The sequence below is a fragment of the Sander lucioperca genome, chromosome 4, assembly GCF_008315115.2.
Source record: "Sander lucioperca isolate FBNREF2018 chromosome 4, SLUC_FBN_1.2, whole genome shotgun sequence".
In the NCBI taxonomy this organism is placed as follows: domain Eukaryota; kingdom Metazoa; phylum Chordata; class Actinopteri; order Perciformes; family Percidae; genus Sander; species Sander lucioperca.
The window spans coordinates 38,494,141-38,517,856 of NC_050176.1; the positions used below are offsets into that span (position 1 = coordinate 38,494,141).

At 40.2% G+C, this 23,716-nt stretch overlaps 1 long non-coding RNA gene across 1 annotated transcript; it reads left to right on the forward strand.

Annotated features, from left to right (window-relative positions):
* Positions 1-1,114: 1,114 nt before the first annotated feature.
* LOC118494921 lies at positions 1,115-12,584 on the forward strand. Its single transcript, XR_004897129.1, has 3 exons — positions 1,115-1,168; positions 2,024-2,027; positions 12,574-12,584. It is a non-coding gene; the product is annotated as an uncharacterized LOC118494921 (long non-coding RNA).
* Positions 12,585-23,716: the final 11,132 nt, after the last annotated feature.

Here is a 23,716-nt window from a genome sequence, read left to right on the forward strand (position 1 = left end):
CTCCATACCTCTCTGAACTTCTTCATCCCTACACTCCATCCCGAACTCTCTGATTCTCCTCTTTCCACTCCTTCTGCCCGCCTGTCCACAATGGGGTTCAGAGCCTTCAGCCATTCTGCCACTCGCCTTTGGAACTCCCTCCCTCTATCCATCCGTACCATAGAGTCTCTCCCCACCTCCCTCCAAACTCACCGACTCCGAAAGGCCAACCCCACATAACTCCACTCTCCATCGAATTCATGGATATATTGCCTTCTTTTAATTTTCTATTTCAATCTTTTAAATGTTTGTTTAAATTATATTTGCCTTTTTAATTGTATTTTTGCGATGTGATTGGTGCAGCTCGGCTACAAGGGCATAGTTAGTTAATCAATAGTTAATCAAGCATCATTACTCAATGCCACAGTGACTCGCTGAGCAAATTCAAATTGTGCTCTCGCGAGAACTGGATTTCTAGGGTAGGTTAACGGTGGGTTAATGGTTAACCAGTACTCAGGTTAAAGGGGCGCTATGCAGTTGTGGCCATTTCTTCACTGTTTTTTTGCCTATTTGCTCGCAGGTTTCTCTATAGAGCTCCCCGTACAGGATGGGGCATGTATGTGTGCAGTGCCGTGAAGCAATTTGTTACATGGCGAGACCTGATATCACGCGATACTCGCGATACTTCCTGACGCTGAGTTGCAAGCGTGGTTTTTCAGCTCACAGAGGCTAGGGGGGAGAGAGCCGACCACCATTCAACCTAAAAAAAAATCATATAACCATTCAAATGACTCCGAAGCTGTTCAGTTAAGGTAAATTAAACTAAAAAAAACTGCATAATTTCCCTTTAACTTCACATATGGCATCTCCTATAGTGAAAAGGCAACCAGATGAACTGAACCAAAAGTCTAATGTGTGTTGCGTTGAGGGAGGGAGACAAAGCAAAGACGGAAGGAGACAGAAATTATTTAAGAAGTGCTGGATTATTTATTAATCATAGGCCTATGTGTATTATTAACATGATATCAATATTTCATTGTTAAATATCATGTTGGAATCATTTCCTCCTGACCGGCAGCTACATGTATTTGTATTTGTTTTGTAATCTTTTATTTATTGATTTTTTAGAATAGAATAGTCTTTATAGTCATTGTACATGTACAACAAAATTGAATGCAGTCCTTTCAGTGTAAAACATCAGTAAAATGCGAAGCAGGTAATTAAATAAATGTATTGTATATACACATACATATATATACACATACATACACATATATATATATATATATATATATATATATATATATATATATATAGCTGCAACAGAAAGCTAAGGCTTCTGTCTTTTGTGCCACTACGTTGTACACTTGCAGTGACGCCACCACGTTTCGTGACGTCTGGTTGAAAATGGCCTGATAACTAGCGATGGCGACAGTGTATTTCCCCATAATGACTGCTGGTGATCATTGTTTACATGATCCTGTACAAAACCATCTAAAATAAAAACCATAACAGTTAGAGCATTCAAAAATTCTTCATGTTACGTGACGTCCAGTGCTAAACAGCAGGTGGACCATTTCTATTGCAGATGAAACTGTCAGAACGCTTACCTAAAAACTAAAAAAAATGTACATCTAAATAACTTCTGGAGTGTGAATATTTGTTCATGTTACTACCTTTAGAAATATTTTGGATCAATATGTTTTGTATGTTTATTCAGTAAACGTCACACAATTTTTATACTTTTATTAATGATTATGGCGTATTGACTTGCATACCTTTTAGCTTAGGTTGTACTGATTTTAGGGATGTGACGCATTTGAAGATAATCAAAGAAATGACATCACAATAGGCAAACATATCAATGTAGGCACTGGCGGACCTTCTCTACTGCAGAGTTCAAAGGGTTAAAGACACAACACACACACAGGCATACCACACAAACGAGACATTCACTGTACAATTCATCCTTAACCCTCATGTGTGAAATTTGACCCGTTTTCAAGACTTCTATATCAGAAATATAGTTGAAATAGTTTCTCAGAAAAGTGTTACATACCTGGGGTTAACATTAGAGCAGTCATTAACCTGTAAACCTATTGCTGACAAAATATTATCCAAATGTGCCGGTAAACTGAAATTTCTGTATCGCAGGACAAGGCATCTAGATTATTCTATCAAGAAAATACTGGTTGTATCATTGATTCAATGTCATTTCGATTATGCATGTTCTGCTTGGTACTGTGGATTATCAGTTAAACTTAAAAACAGACTGCAAGTGATGCAAAATAATATTATCCGCTACCTGTTAAATGCACCCCCCCGGACTCATATTGGTAGAGATGCTTTTAAAAGGGTAGGGTTGCTGCCAGTACATGTTAGAGTGGAGCAGTTAAAGTTGAATCATATGTATAATGTCATAAATGGCTCTGCTCCCAAATATCTACATTCCCATATAAAAATGGTTCATACACACATAATCACAATCAATACTAGGGCCAGTGTCCGTTCTTGTAAAGTGCCCAGAGTCAACAATGCAGCTAGAAGTTCTTTTTTTTATACAGGTATAACATTGTGGAACAATCTGCCGCTTTCCCTCAAAAGTGTAAATACCAGAGGGGCTTTTAGACACAAGGTTAAGGCTTTTTTATGGAATAGAGTAGCCCATATTGTTTAATTAGAGTATTAGAGTAATTAGAATTTAAACCTTGTATGATCTGTATTATATGTTATTGTCTTCAACCTGAAATAGGTCTTCGTTATGTGTTGCATGTTTTAACACCAAGGACCATGTTGAAATAAGTGTTTACACTTTAACATGCTATCCTTTGGATTATGTTGTTTGTCAAATCCAAAATAAATCAAATCAAAAAAAAATATAGGTTTCTTTTTAACCAAATTACCCAAAAAGTAAGTACAATTGCCAGTACTTCATCACTACTTTCATTGAATTTTGTGTATTCAATATTATAGCATTTGGATAAAACTGAAATGGATTCAAAACAGTCTCCTTGACTAAACTTTGGCATACACATGTCTGTGATCATCCATCAACACAGGCTCCTCTAATATTTGTCAAAATAATTCATAATTTCAAAATTAGGTATAATTTCCTATAAATGAGATTTATTGACTATGAATTCCATCATCAATAACACATGGGTTGAACTAAAAAACCCGTTCTCACTCTAACTCGTAAAATATGGACGCTTGAGAGACATTTCAAGCATTGCCAATGGTATAAAACGGTACACACTTCCTGTTTCCTAAAGGGGCGTGGTCTCGTTTGAAAGTGTAGTGAACGTCGTGTTGATGGATGAAAATTTATATATAAATACTTTATTAATATGTTCTTTTGCTAACGTTAGATATATACAGCGAAAAGACATATTTAGCATCACGGAGATTAGTTTAGTTAGGGCGTTCACAAACGTTAGCTGACGTTAGCTTCTCTGTGTTGCCAAATCTCGAGAGAGCCATTTTAGTGTCAGAATGTTCTGGAGATATGTGGCTTGTAAAGAATGGGTCCAATATCTACTTTGGTGACTACGGGGCGATAGAATCGCTCATAAAATGTGTTTATGATCACTTCTCCCATTGGAATCGATACACTCAGGACCTGCTGCTAGTCTCCTAAAGAGGCGTGGCCGTGGCAGAGCCCACGTGACACAGATACAGGAAACTACTCTGAGTTGAGGCGTCTCGGTTCTAAACCATCTCTGGCTTGGTCAGTGTCTCTCAGCGTCAAATACTGATGCAAAAATCCCCCTTTAGCGTCTGTAAGGAACGCACCGGGCAGAGCAGCAGCTCCACCGTGACGCTGTAAGATGACGTAGTATTAAGAAAGACAACGGTAGTTATTATTATATATGACCGAAATGCTGCGGAAGGAGGTTGGTTGGGGTGGTGGATGGGTCAAACAACACACAACTTTCACACAGGATACCGGAGTGTATGTTCCATCTTGTCCCGTGTGTTACAGAAACATAGGCTACATTTTGTAACCCCACCCACCATATTTTCTTAAACCTAACTGTTGTTGTGCCGCATGTCAGTTAAACGTACGTCCCGAACCAGAGTGGCAACAGTGACGCAAAGAGTCACAACGCTAAAGAAGACTTTTAGTGTGAATAACAAATGCCAAAGGCACATGACCAAGCGTCCGTATTTTACGCGATGGGGGAGTGAGAATGGGTTGGTCGTCCACAGGTAATGGAGTTCATGAAGAAAACTTTGCTCTGTACTTTTTCTCCACAAGCGGCGACTCTCAGCTTCAACGAGCTTCCCCTCCCTGTTGCATGATGGATGTTGGCTAAGTTGTCCCTGCGCTCTACTGTATAACCAGCCTCTCTGCCTCTCTAGACTCTTCTCTATAAATGCTGACCCACTGGGCTAATTTAATAAGAGCCTTTTCTATGTTACCACGGAGACACACCACGTAATTACACCCACGGCCTGGCCCGCACGCACATGTTATTATGGGATACAGAATTGATCTGAACATGCCCAGTTGTTGCCAAGGGAGACGGATGGCCACTGCCAAGTGCCTTGTCTCCCATGGCCATGGAAACGCCAGGCAAACGAGCGCATTAACAAGGTGTCCGCTAACAACACAACTCTGGGCGCGCGCGCGCGCACACACACACACACACACACACACACACACACTATTGAAGAACAGTTTGGCTAATTTAGTCTTAATCAAATAGCCAGATTACCACGAGACAAGACTCCTCTCTGTCTCTGACACCTACTCAAACAGCAGCCGCTTCATTTTAATCCACGTGTCAACACACAGTCAATTGTTTGGCCTTTTAGGCACTAAGAGAACAAAGAAGTAATAGAAAATAGCTATGGAGAATGAGAGGGAGAGGAAGAAAGCAGGCTGCAACCTTTTAAAGCCTTCATTTAAAGCCCTGGTGTGTTTTTAAGTTGTTTCATTATTAAGACGAGGTGGAGAGAGCGAGAGAGGATATGTGTGTGTGTTATTTCATTATTAGTAGGGTAGGAGGGAGCCGAGAGAAGAGCAGGAATTGTCCAAAGACTTTTAATTGGATCGCTAAAGCGCTTTCTTAATTGAGTTCTGTATTCTTGCTAATATAAAAAGTGTACATCTTTATGTTGGGTTGTGCAAACACACACGGGCGTGCACCCACACAAACTCACAGCTAAATTAAACCCAGGGGGTCAGAGGTAGCACGAGGAGAGGAGATTTGATGAGTTGAACGCCGGACGCTTCAGCAAAAAATTCAATTTAGTCGCCGTTAGATTGACTGGTTAATTTCTAACAGCTTACCTATAATAGCTTTCCTTACTGTCGCCTTAATTAAGTTCTCACATTAATGCTTTAGCTGGGGATCGGCAATCTTTAGAACCTGTTAACGCACATTTCCCCTGGTGGTCAGCACACACACACACACACACACACACACACACACACACACACACACACACACACACACCGATAAGAGGTGAGTGGAAGTGGAGAAATTAAAAAACAAAATCTTTGTCTCTCAGCAACCACAAACACACACACACACACACACACACACACACACACACATTGTCAAAGTAAAGGGGCCCTCAGGAGCTGCACCTGAAAATGGCCAAACTTATCTAATGACATTCCTCGGTGATTAGGGCCACACTCACGTATGTTTTCCACCTGTGATGAATTATGGCAGCTCAGAGAGTTGCAATCATAAACCACATTTATTCCCAATTGTTTTTCAGTTATCTTCCGCCTGTTCTATTTTTACCTGCCAGAAAGTGAACCAGAGAGAAAACGCTGACATCGAGAGTTCATTTGCACTTTTCCTACCTTTAGGCTATACAAGGAACATCTGCCACGGTGTGCTAAAACATGAAATTCAATCTTGTAACGTGGTTGGAAAGGTTTCCTCGCTGCACTGCGGCGATTCAAGTCTTGGAAGTAAAAAGGGTTCTGGCTGCTTAAAGTAAAGTCTCAATTGAATTCCAATTGGTTTCACTGAAGGGAGTTTGCAGATTTCATTTGGAACCTGTTGGCAAAGCGTATTAACTTTGTATTACCACTTTACACTTAAGTGTATGAATTGATCAAGGGGATTTAATGAGTTTAGCTCTTTTGTTTCCCAGCTGAGAGGCTCTACTCAGGTTAGACAACACATACAGTATCTGTACACACCAGGGGCCCTCTAGAAAGCTCTGAGGATCTGATGTGATCTTCCCACAGCTGGATGTTATAATGCTCATCAGGTTTAAATATGGCATATGAACGTTATCAGCTGGTTATGCCATAGCTGGTAACTGTATAACACACAGGAGGCTGAGGAAAGCTGACCTTCGTCTTTGTGCGGAGATGGTACATAGCTAGTTTCCACGGTGTATTTCAAGCACCAATAAAAAGTCTGAGGAGATGTGGACGATAAGGTTTCATTTTTCCGGTCAAACATGTTATGTTTATTGCGCTTCAAAACAAGTGATAGGCAGGCTTCATAAAAAATGATATCATCAAGGGATGTAGATTTAAACTATTTTTATTGAAATGTAGGCTACTTGCTACACACAGAGGTCAAAACAATAAAAACAATGCACATAACATTTTAAAGTGTAAGTATGAATTAAAATAGGCCTTTTTTTTCCATTTGCTAGGCAGAGGAAATAAAACAATACAAAATACAGTTTTTGCAAACAAACTGGCTCATAAAACTATAAAGCGCAGACTTGAATTCAAATAATTCAAGTTTGCAAGCCAGATATAATAAAACAAATAAAAATGACAGTATTTAAGAGTAAAAGTGGCTTAACAGTAATGCTGCCTGCCGCAACTTGAACTGCAGTAGCCTATAATACTTTCCTTTCACTAAGGTCTTTTCTCAGTGAAGACGCCGCAAACCTTTTGCTGCCGGTTTATCCTAATTTTACTTTTTATGATTTCTGTCGCATTAGCGGCAGTTGGTGCTCAATGACGCCGGCTACAGACATCCGCGAGCATTAGTTGTCTACAGTTGGTAGCCGACAAAAGGGGACTGTGAGCCAGGTACAGACATCGCCAGACGACAGTCCTGTATAGCCTGTGTATAGCTATGAAAAAGTGAGCATCATGCGGCGGCAACAGTCAAGTTTAGGCACCAAAACGACTAGTTAAGATCAGAAAAAAGGTTGCGGTTGTTCCGTCCTCTGCCACGCACCATACTACACTACAGTATTCTAACGATCTCAGCGCACGGCGTGAAGCGCCTGGCGCAGGTGCGTTTGGGGCGTGTACGAATCCATCCGGGCGCATGGTTCAAAAGGGTTGTACTTAGTGTCTTAATTAATCAGTGAGTGAGAGTGTCATCTCCCATTCCCTTTAAAAGCCAGGCGCATTTGGACCTTGGTGCATTACTAATATGATGGAGGATTTGCTGGAAGGAGAGCTTTTCTGGAGAAGAAACTGATCTGCTCGTGCGTGAAGTGAAAGCGCGCGAGCAGATCATATATGGCACGAGCACTATGCCACCAAAACTCCATAATACTATTTCACATTGTAGTATTTTTATTTGTAATCTTGTGCATGTGTGTGTGCTGCTGTGTGTCCCTGTGTGTGTAACAAGCATAGTGTGCGTGCGCTGTGCGCGAGCCTAGGAGCATTTTACTAATGCTCTGTTAAAATAACAATGAAATGCTGCGTTATTGACTTTAGACCAGGTTTTTGTTGGTCAATGGTGCGATCACTTTCCGCTGCCTCAAGATAGCAATACGCCCAGAATGCACCTGAACACACCTCCCTGTAAAACCAGCACGCCCAGAATGCACCTGAACACACCTCCCTGTAAGCGCACAGATGGGCGCAGGTGCATTTGCTATTTAAACGACGTGGGTGCTGGACGGGAAATTGACAACTGCGTCGGTCTTAAACTAGCAAAGACACTTGCGTCGGGCTTTGCGCTGCGCCAGGTGCAAGATAGGGCCCCCGGGAGCGTCTTGCTGCCCGTCTCACAGATTATATTGTCTCTACTTTGTACTTTACAGAACAATCACATGTTTATTAAGCTAGTATCTACCTTCCACTCCAAGTACTCCTGTAATTAAACTCCATGTCTTCTCTTTTCTGGCTTATAAAAAAGATCTGTGATGTCTATTATTCTGTAAAGTGTCCTTGGGTTTCTTGAAAGGCGCCATATAAATAACAGAGAGGAGAGCCGCTTCACGCACGCTTCTGGGACGCGCCGTGGAATATCAAGCATTGATTTGAATGGTCGCGCCCGGAACACAGTCCAGCCCAGTGGAAAATAGGGGTAAGACTCAAACTAAGCAAAACACCTCTAAAGTTTTAACCTTGTATCTGTTTTGTCTTTGGCTCATACGCAATATAGAGTAATCAGTGTCCATTTCCATTTTTTCCAGAACCTGAAAGCCTCATTATTAATGTGAAGGTGTTTGATGATGAAGAAAAGGGTATTTCATCTTGTGAAGCTTCCCTTGAGTAAAATGTTTAGTCTACCACAGTGGCTCCAGGGAGGTAGGATTTTTTTTTAAGAATCTGCAGATAAATGGCTGCTACGATGATGGCTAGTTGATTGTTTTAATTAAGTATACTTTTCACAATAAACTGTTATATTATTTTTGCTATATATGTCTGTGTGCTAAGGTGACAAAAGATGATGATATTCTGAAATTAATGTCGACAATTGCACATATCCAATAAAAAAGGAAAATGATCAAGAGACCTCTGATAACCATAATCTGCAAAGTTCTTGTAATTTCATCAGAAGTAAAAGTTTGCAGCTGCTTTTTATTTCATGTAGTGTGTGTGTGTGTGTGTGTGTGTGTGTGTGTGTGCGTGCGTGCGTGCGTGTGTGTGTGTCTGAGAAAGAGAGAAAAGGGGAGCTTCTAGAAGCCATATAGGTTACATAGCATCTTATTATAACTACTATCTTTTTTTTATCTTATTTGAGCTTACATTCATATGGGGAGAAATTAATCTGAGCTCCTGGAGATGACTTTATTCTATTCTTTTAAAGCTAAATTCCCATATTTGAAGCAGACATTCGCCAAAAAAAAGTTCACATTCCATATTCCGGTGATCACACACAGCTTGGTTTCATTTGTGGACATGAGCGAAGTGTCTTCCACGGCTCTGGAGATGATCCATCGTTAGTTATTGATCAGGCACTCAAGAGAACAGGAACAGGGCAGAGATCAGTTCTGTCTCAGGATAATGGCCGTGTGAGTGGACTGCTGCAAACATAATACTGTTCACTTCTGGCCTTGTTCCAGGGAATATTCTTCACACTTTAACACACTGTGATAGAGATCATTTGCATGATTTTCAAAGAAATTAAACGAAACAAGAACACCAACAATACTAATAAAAACAGATTTACATGAAATACACTGGTGGCACATAGGATCGGGGCGGGTGTGGCTCAGGTGGTAGAGCGGTCGTCTACCAGTTGGACGGTCGGTGGTTTGATCCCTGGCCTATTTCTAGCATGCGTGCGTTTTCGACGCGGCTCAAGCCGCGCCTGAGATGTGCGTGTTATGCAGGCAGTGTGCAAGCTCTAACCTGTTAACATGGGAGCCGAAATAAAAACGGACACGCCACGCAGCTGACACGCTCACGCCACGCAGCCAGTGTGTAGCCGGCCTAAATCAGGGGTTCTCAAACTTTTTTCAATATTGTAGCCGATTTAAATTGTGTTTTTAACCCAAGTACCCCCTGACCAACGATAGATTTACCAAAAAACAGCAATGTCACTGAAAAACATTTAAATGCTAATGAAAAAGGCAAAAAAAAACTGTAAAAAAACGTAAAAACTTGGAAAAAGTCAGTAGAAATAAGGAAGTAAGGCAAGAATAGGCGGAAAATAGTATCAAAAAACTTAGAAAACAGCGACAAAAACTTCGTAAAAAGCGACAGACTTGTAAAAAAAAAAAAACACAGTAGAAAGAAGGAAGACAAACTTCGAAAAAAGTGACAAAAACCTTGAAAAAGGCGGAATTGTTTTTTGAAAAAAGCGACAAAAACTTCGACAAACTTTGAGAAAAAAGACAGCAGAAAAAAGGAAGGAAGGAAGGCAAGAACAGATCGACAATAGTGACAAAAAGCGACAAAAACTTTAAAAAAGCGAAAAAAATTTAGAAAAAAGCACTCGCGTACCCCCTGCAGTCCTCCAAAGTACCCCTTGGGGTACATGTACCCCATTTGAGAAAAACTGGTCTAAATAACCTAAATATTGCCGTGATGCAGTTTGGCCGTTTAGTTTTTCAACATTCTGGCAAGCTTTAGGTCGTTTAGACGCTGATTCTTGCATGTTACGTTCATTTTGCACTGAAGTTCATAATAAAATGAAAGAATACTTTTCATCTGTCAAGTATTTCATTCACACTGGAGTTCACAAGGATAGGCTTTACAACGTGTGCATTTCATATAGATCATTTATTTATGGAATTACCAGAAAACGTGCTATGAAAGCACCTATATTTTGGGGTAGAAGATATTGGCCATATTGTCACGTCATAACCCAGCATGTTAGTTTCTATTGGCGGCCAGGCTGGGGTGAGTGTGTCCTGGAAATCATTTCAACTTTAATCAGTTTGAAAAAGTAATAAATAAATAAAATATGTATTATTTCACTAAAAGAGACGTTATATATTATTAATTGTATTGTTAATACATTTGGAATTGTTACATGCCTAGCTCGATGTTGGCAAACGCAAGTTGCTTCTGCATTCTGAGGCCATTGTAGGGAAAAAAAATTTATGTTACGGAGCCAGGAGAGAGAGGGGTAATATTCAAAAAACAAACTCAGAATTTCTAAGATTAAAGTCATACATTTACAGAAAAAGAATTTGGATATTCTCTGAGATTAAAGTGGTAAATTTGGATTTGGAATTAATTACTTCTCTGCAATTGTCACACTTTGCAAAGTCATCCAGTGGGCCTGATTGGACCCTTTGGCGGGCCGGTTCTGGCCTACCGGTCGTATGTTTGACACCCTTTAGTTCCTAGTATCATATGTGCGAGGTAAACCAAGCTCTGTTTTAATCCCTAGATGTAACGAGAGAAATCTGTTTCCCCAGGGTTGGTTATGCCATGACAATATCGCCCTACCCTATAAATAAATAAATAAATAAATAAATAAAGAGTTTGAACTTGTCACAGCTGCAATTATTGTATCTTTCGTTGCCGTTTCGTTATCTTAAAAATCCCTTATCGGTCCGGCTCTATTACAAAGTAGATTAGCACGAATGTGCACTTGCTCTTATCTGATTGGCTACAACCGTGCTGAATTATGTCAACTAAAGCTAATTTATTTTCCGGATCCGGATTGCTTGAAACCACACCTAACATGTTCTTTATGAAATGCAAACGGGCAAATGTAAATGTGGTGAAAATGTGACACATTATCTTTGGGTTTTGTCCACTATATCAATATCAGTATGAGCATCAGATCCATATCAGCTACACTCTCAAAAACCCTACCTGCTGCTGAAAAACTGGTCTCGACTTTGCACTCCACAGTGTCACATCCCATAATGCCAGCCCCCTGATGAACCTCACAATCCCTGTGTTTGTAAAAGTCTTATGTATGGTAATTAGTGTTTTTGTGTGTCTTGCATGTCTCTTTGCCTCTCGTGTGTGTGTGTGTGTGTGTGTGTGTGTGTGTGTGTGTGTGTGTGTGTGTGTGTGTGTGTGTGTGTGTGTTGTCAGGTAGAGTTATACAGGCCAGACCCTGACATAAAGCCTTTAGTGGCCTGTCATGGAGCTTTATAAGGTTAAACCGAACAAGGCCTAATCCACACCCAGAGAGCATGAGGTAAGTGTATAAGTGAGTGTGTGTGTGTGTGTGTGTGTGTGTGTGTTTAAGAGACAATAAAAGAGAGAGAGAGAGAGAGAGAGAGAGAGAGAGAGAGAGAAAGGGAGACTAACATCCAACAAAAGCCTGATCTAGACTGTGGTTGGCTGACATCTTTGTTCATCTTGACTTTCAAGCAGTAGAGGTCTTTTGTGCACGTGTTTGTGTGCATGTGTGTGTGAGACCACGGAGGGTCTACTTTTTAAAGACCAGCTTGAACCTGTCTGATAATCCAAATTTTGATTTGAGCTGCACATGCTGCACCGGCTGCATCTGTTACCTTTTTCCTCAGAAGATGTAGAAATAATAAAATAAGGAAAAACAAATACTAAACTGATGTGAAATATACTGCCTGGGAGCTAAAAAAAAAAAGTAAAAAATTGCAGAAGGGGAAAAAACAACCTCACAATCTCAAATTTCCTCTGATTGCTCCATTAGCTCAGTTTAAGGTGTAATTACAGAAACTCCTAATCTTTAATCATCTCTTAATTACCATATCATGTAGTCATTATAGCAGCTCCTGAAGGGAGGAAGTTAAACTTTTTTACTTTGGAGTTTAAGGGTAATTATTCTGGCCCTGAATACTTGGCTGAGTGCAGACACGTTCGTAGGTGTGATGATACCCATCTCCTGCACCTTCGTTCCATTAGCCAGCTCTTTGATTTCACATCAGCATTATCTGCAACTGGCTTATATTTGGCTAATAATCTCCTTCACAGTATCTTGGTCATTTTTAATATCTACATTAAAAAGCCAGTTTTTCATTTAGTAATAAATACACAGTAAATTGTGTCTGTGCCGTATATGGCATTGTGAATTAGTTATTATTTTATGTATATCAAGAGCTCCAGTTCACAGAGCATTTGAGAACCTGGGGATCGAGTACAATACTTTTACTAGCTGTAGTCATGTTGTAATTGTTCTTTATAATATTTATGTATATATATAACTTTTATTGGAGCGTACATTTGGGTTGGTACATTTGTTTTTTTTAACCAATATTTATATGCAAATTGGGGAGCCCATTGATTTAGTAGAAAAACCATATTGTTATCTGTTCGGAGTTTGGCTGTAACAGGGACGTGCACAGACATTTGGAGGGGCTATTGCTCTAATCTGGAAAAAAGGCAACAGCAACAAAAAAAAAAAACAATTACAAAAAAAAAATAATATATATATATATATATATATATATATTTTTTTTTTTTACATGTTCAAAATAAACTAAAATAAAAACAAATTGGTGTCAGCGTTCAGTTCTTCAACTAGTGCTGCCAGTTGACCTTTAGACTGTGGCTGCACTCAAGGGGAGAGTACGAGCCCGGTCCAGGGCCCCTCTCTTTAGCCTGCCTCTCTTAGTTATACTATTATAACTCTAGACTGCTGTGGGAAGCTCCTTCCAAGGACACAATGAGCCGCTCCCTCTTCTCTCTTTTCACTTGTCTCCTTTTGTGTGCATCTTAGTCCCAGAAATGCCTGTTACTAACCTAGCTCTGGGGAGTTTTCTCCCCGGAGTCCCTTTGCTTCTTCTTCACCCAGAACATCGCCTTGGAATTGGGTGGCACCTACACCGGGGTCCTGGGTCCAGCTGACGCTATGGACTTACTACATCCTGCTACGCTCTGCATTTCCCCGCATTGTCCGACTGCGTCCTGCCGCGTCCAACCACTTCCACCCAGGCTGCTGTACCACACTACACCCCGTAACGCCCTGCTGTAGCCTACTATGACATGAACTACTATGACTACCATTGTGATCACTGCTTCACTATCTTTATTATGACTATTATTGCCACCATTCACCACTCCCCCAACTGGTGCCGTCAGACACCGCCTACCAAGAGTCTGGGTCTGTCCGAGTTTTCTTCCTAACAAAAAAAGGGAGTTTTTCCTTGCCACTGTCGCAATAGCTACTGCTAATGCTTGCTCTTGAGGCAACCACTGTAATAGTTGGGGCTTCGTAAACTACAGAGTGTGGTCTAGACCTACTCTATCTGTAAAGTGTCTCGAGATATCTCTTGTTATGATTTGATACTATAAATAAAATTGAATTGAATTGAATTGAATTGAATGATTCTGTTTGAGATAACTAATGTTATGATTTGGCACCATAAATAATATTTATGTTTACTGTAGCATATATATATATTATAAAGAACTATTACAACATGACTACAGCTAGTAAAAGTATTTTACTCGATCCACAGGTTCTCAAATGCTCTGTGAACTGGAACTTTTGATATACATAAAATAATAACTAATTCACAATGCCATATACGGCACAGACACAATGTACTGTGTATTTATTATTAAATAAAACATTTGTCTTAATGAGTTATTAGCCTACTCCAACTTAAAGAAAATGTCCCTGATAAAATAGGCCAACTTCACATTAAATCAATAATGGAGGATGGTTGTTTGACATTATCAAATGCTTCTCTCACAGCTGGCCTGCTGACAGTTTGAATCCAGCTCTGCAAAGTTGCAGATCTTTGAGCTGCTTCTTTGAGCTCTTTCTCTCTCTTCTTCAGTCGTCTATGTTGTGAAGGCATACTTAAGCACACAACACTAACATTAGGCTGTACTTTATTTTTTATTAAATGCAAAGTTTATTATTATTACATCAACCAATTGGGACATTCATTTATCATCTCATAACAAAGTAAGGCGACTTTCACTTTCACTAACGTCACATCCCTGAGCCTCTTTCTTCTCTACAGAACGCACACTAATGTAACGGACGTAACGTAACATAGCTACGTTAGCATGCTGCTGCTAAATACGTTATGTCATTAGCTTTGGTTGATAATGTAACATTTTACGTTAATATTTAAGGCAATGCTGCGTGACGTGATGCTCACGTTACAAGCTGAAGCTGCACTTTATTCTAAGCTCAAGTGGATATTTGTTGTTACTATTCACAGGGTATTTGTCATAATGCCCATAACTCTAAAAACTCACGTGAAGGCAGAAGGGCTTGCGCTGCTCCGTGTGAGAATATAAACAAAGTCACGTGACTGGGGACACAGTTAATTTTGGAAGTATTTGTCAGCTGCTAAGTTGTTATTTTAACTGCCAACTGTTTAATCTACTAGTGAGTGAATAAGGTTTTACTAAGCTTACACTGACATTTGCAGGACAGAGTCGAAACCCAACAGTTTCCACTTGAAATGACGTCCAGGGTGAAGGTTCAGCCGAACAACATGGATTCTACTCTCTGAGCCGACGTCTGTGAGACAGAAAGAGTAGTAAAGCGCCCTGCTTCCAATGTCTCTTAATCACAAGACATCCATCCTAAAGCAGAATTCACATATTAATTCCCTCGATTAAATTTCCAAATTAGTCTATTTTGGATGCATTTACAAAATGGAAAGTAATTGCTGCTTTACGGTTAATCCAAATTCTTTGTCTGTAACCCTCTGTCTGGACTGCAAACGTCAGCATTGCCACGCGACAATGGAGCGACCAGTTTGGTCTGGGCCGAGCACTTCAAAGCATTGAGCTGCAAAGGACCAGTCAAACTTTCTTTAAGAAAAAAGATTAAAGAAGAAGAAGAAAACTTAAAAAAAAACAACTTACTTTTCAAAACGCTTTACACTTAAGATAAGGATTACACAATAAAGAATGAATAAATGAACAGCAATAAAGGAGAAAACATGCCTTCAGAAACAAATCAAAAATCAACTTTTTGGTTCACCTGCCACTGTGGCTGGTGGATTCCAAAATCTCCCAGCCTCTTAACCTTCATTTACCAGCCACTCACCCGCACACCATGAAGTTACACTCAGCCTAATGAGATTAAAGTGCTCATATTATGCTCATTTTCAGGTTCATAATTGTATTTAGAGGTTGTACCAGAATATGTTTACATGGTTTAATTTTCAAAAAACACTATTTTTTTTTGTACTGCACATTGCTGCAGCTCCTCTTTTCACCCTGTGTGTTGAGCTCTCTGTTTTAGCTACAGAGTGAGACCTCTCACTTCTGTTCCATCTTTGTTGGGAGTCACACATGCTCAGTAGCTAGGTAAGGACTACTAGCCAGTCAGGAGCAGAGTATGAGGGCGTGCCCTGACAGTACCTAGGTAAGGACTACCAGCCAGTCAGGAGCAGAGTATGAGGGCGTGCCCTGACAGTACCTAGGTAAGGACTACTAGCCAGTCAGAAGCAGAGTATGAGGGCGTGCCCTGACAGTACCTAGGTAAGGACTACTAGCCAGTCAGAAGCAGAGTATGAGGGCGTGCCACGCTAGCAGCTAGGCGAGCATTATAACGTGTTACAAAGTGACCACGTTTGTCTCTGAAGTAAAGGCTGGACTACAATAGAGCTGTTTGGAGCAGTTTGTGAACAGTGTTTTCTGTTGGAGATGGTAAGTCCCTTTGGGGTGGACTTTGGCCTTTTTCACTTTGTAAACCTATAACATGCACAAAATAGATATATAACACTATAAAGGAAAGGGAAAAAGACAAACAGCATAATATGAGCACTTTAAACAAAAAACATTCCTCCGCCCATCCTCATTCCAACGATCAGAAATTGTCAGGCTTGTCTCGTCGTACGCTAACCAATGAAGGTGTGTCTCTTTTAAAAGGATCTTTTTTGGCATTTCAGGCCTTTATTTGTATAGGACAGCTTAGACATGAAAGGGGAGAAAGAGGGGGAATGACATGCAGCAAAGGGCCGCAGACCCGAGTCGAACCCGCGGCCGCTGCGTTGAGGAGCAACCTCTTTATATGGGCACCTGCTCTACCATGTGAGCTAACCAGGCACCCGGTGTGTCTCTTTTAAAAGTGTCCGAGTGAGACAGTATGCTGCTTTTATTTACCCGCCACCGTGGCTGGTAGATTGGTCAAATAGCGGGTGCTAATTTCCATCCCTGAGTCAGATAATAAGAAAATGAAGATATTGTGATAAGTTTAATTAATGAAATGATAAAATCATGATAAAACACTAACATATGTAGTAGGGGTGGGAATCACCAGAGGTCTCACGATACTTCTGTCACAATATGATATTATTGCGATTTTATATTACCTTTTTTCCAACTTTATATTTTTCCCAATTTCAAATTATGTCCCCAAAAGTAAACTTTTAATCTAAAAAAATACATTTCCTGTTTGTTCATCTCACTTAAATTTTGTTGCTGCAAAATAGGATTGTCAAACAGACAATCTGACCAACACATATATAATAAAAGATCCATACTTGGCGTCTGTGTATCGATACAGTATTGCCACGGAAAATATTGCTTCCCCCACCCCTAATGTCTAGTAAAGTAGTAGTGTTTTATTGGGCATTAACCGGCTTTAATGCATGTTTTGTCTTGAAGCGTAAAAAAGTTTCAGAGCGAGAGATGTACCACCTGACATCTGCAATGATTACAATGAGAGCGATCTGTTGCGCGAGACGTGTGTGTAAAGCACACGTCTGACACGCTTACGGTCTAGACTGTGGGTCAGTGTTTGTACATCAAGAACAATGTCCAACTATGAACATGCACACTTATACAATAAGACTTTTATTATGTATTAGGGCTGCTGTACGATATATTGTTTTTTTATCATAATCGCGATATCAACTAGCGCAATAAACACATCACGAAAGGCTGGGAGTTATCGCAAAAGACACTCAGAGATTTTTTGTGTTAGTTAAAAGAAAATATCAGCAGAAACTGCACTTTAAAATGTATCTGTCATTCTTTTTTAGTGGTGCCTTTTATATTTAATTCAATGTTTTCAATTTGGTCAATAAAATAATGTTGGAAATGATTTCCTTTCATTTGTTTTAAATTCAACAAGCAATAACACGTATTTTATACTGAAAGCAGCAGAAATGCAGAACTGAGAACTTACATACGTTTATTTATCGCAAATGATATTGTTATCGCGATATTCAATACTATCGCATATCGCATATTTTCCTCATGTTGTGCAGCCCTTCTTGTTACACACATGTATCTCCCCCTCAAAGTGATGATCTACTTCACCAATAGACCATTATATAGGCCTACCTAAAGACCATGAGACTAGGCTGTTATATAGGCCAACCTAAATAGAAGTATTTTAAACTAAAACGCTGTAACGTGAACAGTCTATAGTGCCATAGAACGATAAAATCCGAGCAGCAGTTGCTGGTTGTATTTAGCTGCTACAGAGCTCCGGGACGCCGGCTACCAGCAGCAGTTGTTTAGCCACCATTAAGTTACTGTGAGCTGGCTACAGGCACCGCCAGACTACGTGACCAGGCAATTGAGAAGGTCAACAGCTTCATAAAGGTCTTCATAAAGGTGAAGGTCTTTCTGAATCAGTTTGGCCAAAAAGATTGGCATGCACACTGGACATTTCAGACCTGGTTGACCCATCATCTACAAGCAGTGTTGGGGAAGTTACTTTTAAAAAGTAGTGTTTTTCTCGTTACTCGTTACTTCTTAAAAAAGTAATCCGTTACTTTCCTTAGTTACCCCCTATGGAAAGTAACTTTTTACTTTACTCGTTACTTTTACGTTACTTTTAAAAGCAGTCATCTCTGGCAGAGACTGAAGTTAATTATACAAAAACTATCTTTGACCATAAAGCCAGTCTCTGGTGTATAAGTGAAGTGTCTGAACTCCACTGCAGACTAGATTCTCTCCTCACAGAGTGACGGCTGATTCATTATGAACCAGTCCAGCGCGGGTTGAATGCACATCAGCAGGTCATCGGCGTTACACGGTGTTAGTGTATACTACGTAATGTCTGTATCAACTTGTACCGGTCGCGCAGCCACGATGGTCCGTGCATTGTCGTAGACACATGCAGCCTCTTTTCTGGAAAATCACCGCATCCATCTGTGAGGTTGTCAGCTTTGTGTCTGCCTGGCTCAGAGCGCCGTCCAGCAAAAAGCCACAAAGCTTAAAACGCTCTCAAAAGTTAGCGTTGGCTGCTTCTCGCTTGCCATGATTACTCTGCTACCACCCTCTGTCACGTCCCGTGTGGAGCTTGTGAGCGCGCAGCTGAGAAGGCAGCATCGCTGTCAAATCTGTCCCTGGGAAAAGTAACGTTGCGCCGAAATTGTTACCAAATTTTCAGTAGTAGCACGTTACACTACTTTTTACCGGAAAAAGTAGTTAACGTTACTGTAACGCGTTACACCCAACACTGCCTGCAAGGTTGTGGCCAGCAACCCTGACACCCATGTCCTTTTTTCCCAATTTGCATTGCAAGACATTGTGGGTCTCAGAAGCACATTGTTTTCCACATTGGGGATGCATGAGAAAACAAACTTCCAGCCCACACTGGGCTGGATGTCAGTGATGACTTGATGGGTGTCTTTGGAAAAGAAGGCAAGGTCACATTTCTCCAGCTGTATGTGGACTCCACACATGCATATGTTCAGATGCCATTCAAGCATCCTGTGAGTGGTGCAATTGTTACATGTGGGTTGTCACACCCTCAATATCAAACTGCCTTCCTTGGGCCGTCAGTTACTTGAATCACATGAGGGACCTGCAGGACAGACTTGTCTGTCAACTTGGATGCAGGATTGAGCAGGTTGTGAGGTTTGAAGATGAAATTCCAATGTTCATTGACCCTTCAGCATACTTTTACCTCAAGTCACTACACCTTCTCATTGTTGAGCGTCCTATCCTTGTGCCATTAGAGGACACAGTTCACGGCGAGGGTCTGCTCCAAGTTCTCCGCAAGGTGATCGGGTACTTGACTGACACTCTCATACAGGAGTACTACACCAGTGAAGGAGTGGCAAGATTTGATGCCAGTTGGAAGGCATTCCAGTCTGAATTAGCACTGAAAGAGCTCTTCTATAGCTGGCCTCTGTCACCCTTGGACTTTCAGCTCAGTGCGAGCCTGGGCACAAACTTGTGTTCGGACAACCAGACAGGAAGTAAAACAGGAAAGCATCGAGTCAGTTTACCAAAAGACACCCCATAATATTGGATATGTCTCCTCTACAACACCATGGCAGATGAGACATTAATCTTGGAGTTTGAAAAACAAAACAGACACCATCGATCCTTTCCAGAAAAGAGAAGGCATGGAGTTTAATTGCAGGAGTACTTGGAGTGGAAGGTAGATACTAGCTTAATAAACATGTGATTGTTCTGTAAAGTACAAAGCGGAGGCAATATAATCTGCAAGTCGGGCAGCAAGACGTCGGGGACGGAAAGAAAATGGAACGCAGCTGGAATGGAACACAGATGCACCCAGTGGAAAATTTACATTATGTCACTATGTCTTCACAAAATGTAAATGCTCATTGGTTTATACAATACAGATAGGAGCTGAACATTTCACGGATCAGGTTATAATTGCTTGTCCAACAGCAGTTTGTTCTCCGTATTCTAAAGCACAGACCTTACAGTGGGTTCAGATCTTACCTCCTACATCTACATTCACTGTTTCTTCTTTCTGAAGGCTGAGAAAAGCTTTTTCATCACTGGCCTTGATGATTATTTCATCAAATATAAGGAACACATGCCTGCTTTCATAGCAGGATAAAAGAGCAAAGTGGTTACAATTTAAATCAAACACAATCTACAATCCCTTAATTACCTTGTTTCTTTTAAATATGTATTTAAATTACCCAAAATGTTCAAATTACTTAATTGGAAATGGTCAAGACTCTGATTGCTTACTGAAATGAAGTAAAAAATTACATGTAATCAGTTTTTCTGTATAAAGAAAATACATGTAATCCCATTCCTGGTGCTGCTTTTCTCAACCTAAAGGTGAACACACAGTATATAGAGTCATGTACTTCATGTAACATGACAGCATTTAATAAAAACAGCAGGTATTAACTGACATTAACTTATAATTACAATAGATTTTGAAAGTATAGGGATATTTTCTTTCACTATACAAATCCATTCAAATCCATCATGGTGATTACTTCCTGTGAAGTTTAATTACACTAATTTTAAACTAGGCCGGTCCAACCTTGCAGTAGTTTTGGCAGCCATTTTAAAAATAGCCACCAGGGAGACGTTATGCTAATTCTTTGATAGTATTATTGCTAAAAGCACTTAAAATTAGCACATGTGCATGCCGAATTTTTGTATGTGAATAATTAGCAAATGTGTTTGCCAAATTTCCCTCTCCCTTAAAACATCATAGCATACACTGGCTGGTACTATCAAAGGCAATGCAGAAAACACAGGTGTGTTTTTAATCTGCATTGAGGGATCCTCAACATGTTCTACTTTTCAAATTTATGAAACAGACACTTAAAGATTCAGTTTGTGGTCTAAACCAGAGATCTTCAACAGGGGGTCTGCGACCCCAAGGGGGTCCTCAGAGTCACTGCAGGGGGGGCCGCCGAATTATTGTTTTAATACTTTTCCCCCCAAACTTAAAATATGTCTTAAAAAATATACATTAACACGAATTCAACATACTATTAGCAAAGATAAATCAGCCTATTTGTAAAAAAAAACCCCAAAAAAACCTCTACAACATTAAAGATACACTTACTGTATGTATGATACAGGTAGGCTTATGGATTCACTGTGCCTTCCACAAGTATGTTAGACATTAAAACATGATGATGAATGAATATGTAAAGAGTAGCGTAGTATTGTTGGGCACCATTAAAATGAATGTGTATAGGCTTTAGGCTACCCTACATGTTATTGTTGGCTCAGTTTATTAAGCAACTCAATTTTATACAATATACGTAGTAGGGGTTTTTTTTTTTTTATCTTAGCAAAGTAACTCTAATGGATCATGTAAGGTACATTCATTTAATTCAAGTGAAAACATGAGCAACATCACCCATACTGACACTGTTTTTTTTTTAACTATGACAGCATCAAATCTTCTCACTCCCTCCAGGCTCACTACTGCTGTCACATTAGCATTACATTTGCATTAGATTAGTGTTGCAAAAAAGTCGACACGTTGAAGCCGCAGCTGTCCTGCCAACATAGAGCCAATGTTGATAGAGTAAGACTGCTGCTTTAAAAAATGGAGAAGAATGTTGACAGGGGTGCACTGAAAACTCAGACACATGGGAGGGCTGCATATCCAATTAAACATGAGTACCAGGTTTGGTGTAGTATCAGGGCTGAATCAGGAGAATGAAAACTTTAGCTGACACTGACTCTTGTTTAGAATCTGGTAAGGAAGGAAGGAAAGGGGCAGGGGTGGGGCTAGAAGGGGGGGGGGGGCATAGGGTGGCACAGCCCCCCCGCCCCGGTATAAAGTACAGAGTCTAAAGTACACTGACTGAATGACACTTGTGTGACTGTTAAGCTACATTTTAAAGCTGCAATAATCTGTATTTTTTTATATTAATCGTAATGTGAATGTGTTAGGCTACATTTACATTGCTATGTTTTGGTTTTTAAGCGGAGTTTTTAGCCAAAAGCAAACTCCTGTCTTTTCACTTGTCTCCTTAAGTCATATTTGTCTAGTAATTTTGTAACTGGGTCAGTTATTACTATGTTTTGTTGCATTAGCTCTTCATTGGAACCCTTCTTGCAAGGGGGTTGCTACAAATCTGGCATTACATGTGGATTTGGAATTGAACTTGTTGCACTATTGAAGTTTTGGCCACTAATCACATTTTGGTTTTTATTCAAGTTTTGGCAAGGTCTAATAGGGTGATGAATGAGTTTCTCTCTCATGCCATTAAACACTTAACTGCTCATGATGAATGCTGATGATGAATGTTCATATAAACAATGTGCTGATGTTTTAAACATTGACGATTGGGTTGGATGTTCTATGTTATGTTGTCACTCAACAATGTTAACAATAATGAAGAGCAAGATTTCCAATATGCTGTTCATTCAGTTCAGTTCATTCCGCTGATGGTTTAGGCAGGATGCGATATGTGAAAAAAGCAGACGGGGTGGGTGTGTGTGTGTGTGTGTGGGGGGGGAGATGTTTTTCGATCATGCACAACAAAACAAAACATGCAAGAATTAAATCCCCCTTGCATTACCATGGATATAGTGCCACTCGTCCAGCCATGCCAAACACTTAAATATGCACTTCAACATTCAATGGAAACACAGCGCTTTCAAGCCAGAGAGCAGAGTTGACTTTGCACAAACAAAATACTTTCACCCAGGAAACGCTCGTTCATTCCTCGGGAATGTCTTTATCCAAACCACCATCTTTTTCCTAAACTTAAGTAGTCGTTTTGGTGCCTATGCTATCAGCGTCGCATGACGCTTACTTTTTCTGGCTAAACTCCACTATCACGGCCCCTGAAAGGACCGTCATCTGGCGGTGCCTGTAGCCAGCTCACAGTCACATATTGGCGGCTAAACAACTGCTGTTGGTAGCCTGCGTCTGGGGGTCTGTAGCGGCTAAATACAACCAGCAACTGCTGCTCGGATTTTATCCTTCTATCGCACAATAGACTGTTCACGTTACAGTGCTTTACTTAGTTGATTAGTGAAGTAGTATTGATCACTTTGAGGTAGGAGGTAGGGATATGTAGAACAGACAGGGGAAAATCACACCCTGGGTTTAGGAATATTAAAGACGTTTATTTTTATTTTATAACTACCTTGGGTACATTAATAAGCTTCTTTATTAAATATAAGATTACCTGGCTCTCCCCTGGACACTGTGGTCTTACAATAAAGGGCTATTTTAGTCCAGTTCCTCTATATACTCTTGTCTTTAGACACACGTCAAACACACCCACATCAGATTTAATCACCAGGCAAGGAGTGTGTCATAAATATGAATAGAAAATATCCCAGTCTTTTATAAAGCTGAAGATCCTTTCAACAGTACATGGTTGTCAAACCGTCCATAAATGAAAACTTTTTACTGAGTGTGATGTGAGGATGGAAAGCTGTAAATGTTTAGCTCTGTAAACCAGTGTGTACACTGTGTGCCGTGCTTACAAAGTCACAGAGGTATGATTCATTTCTACTTAGCGCATATATCATGATGTA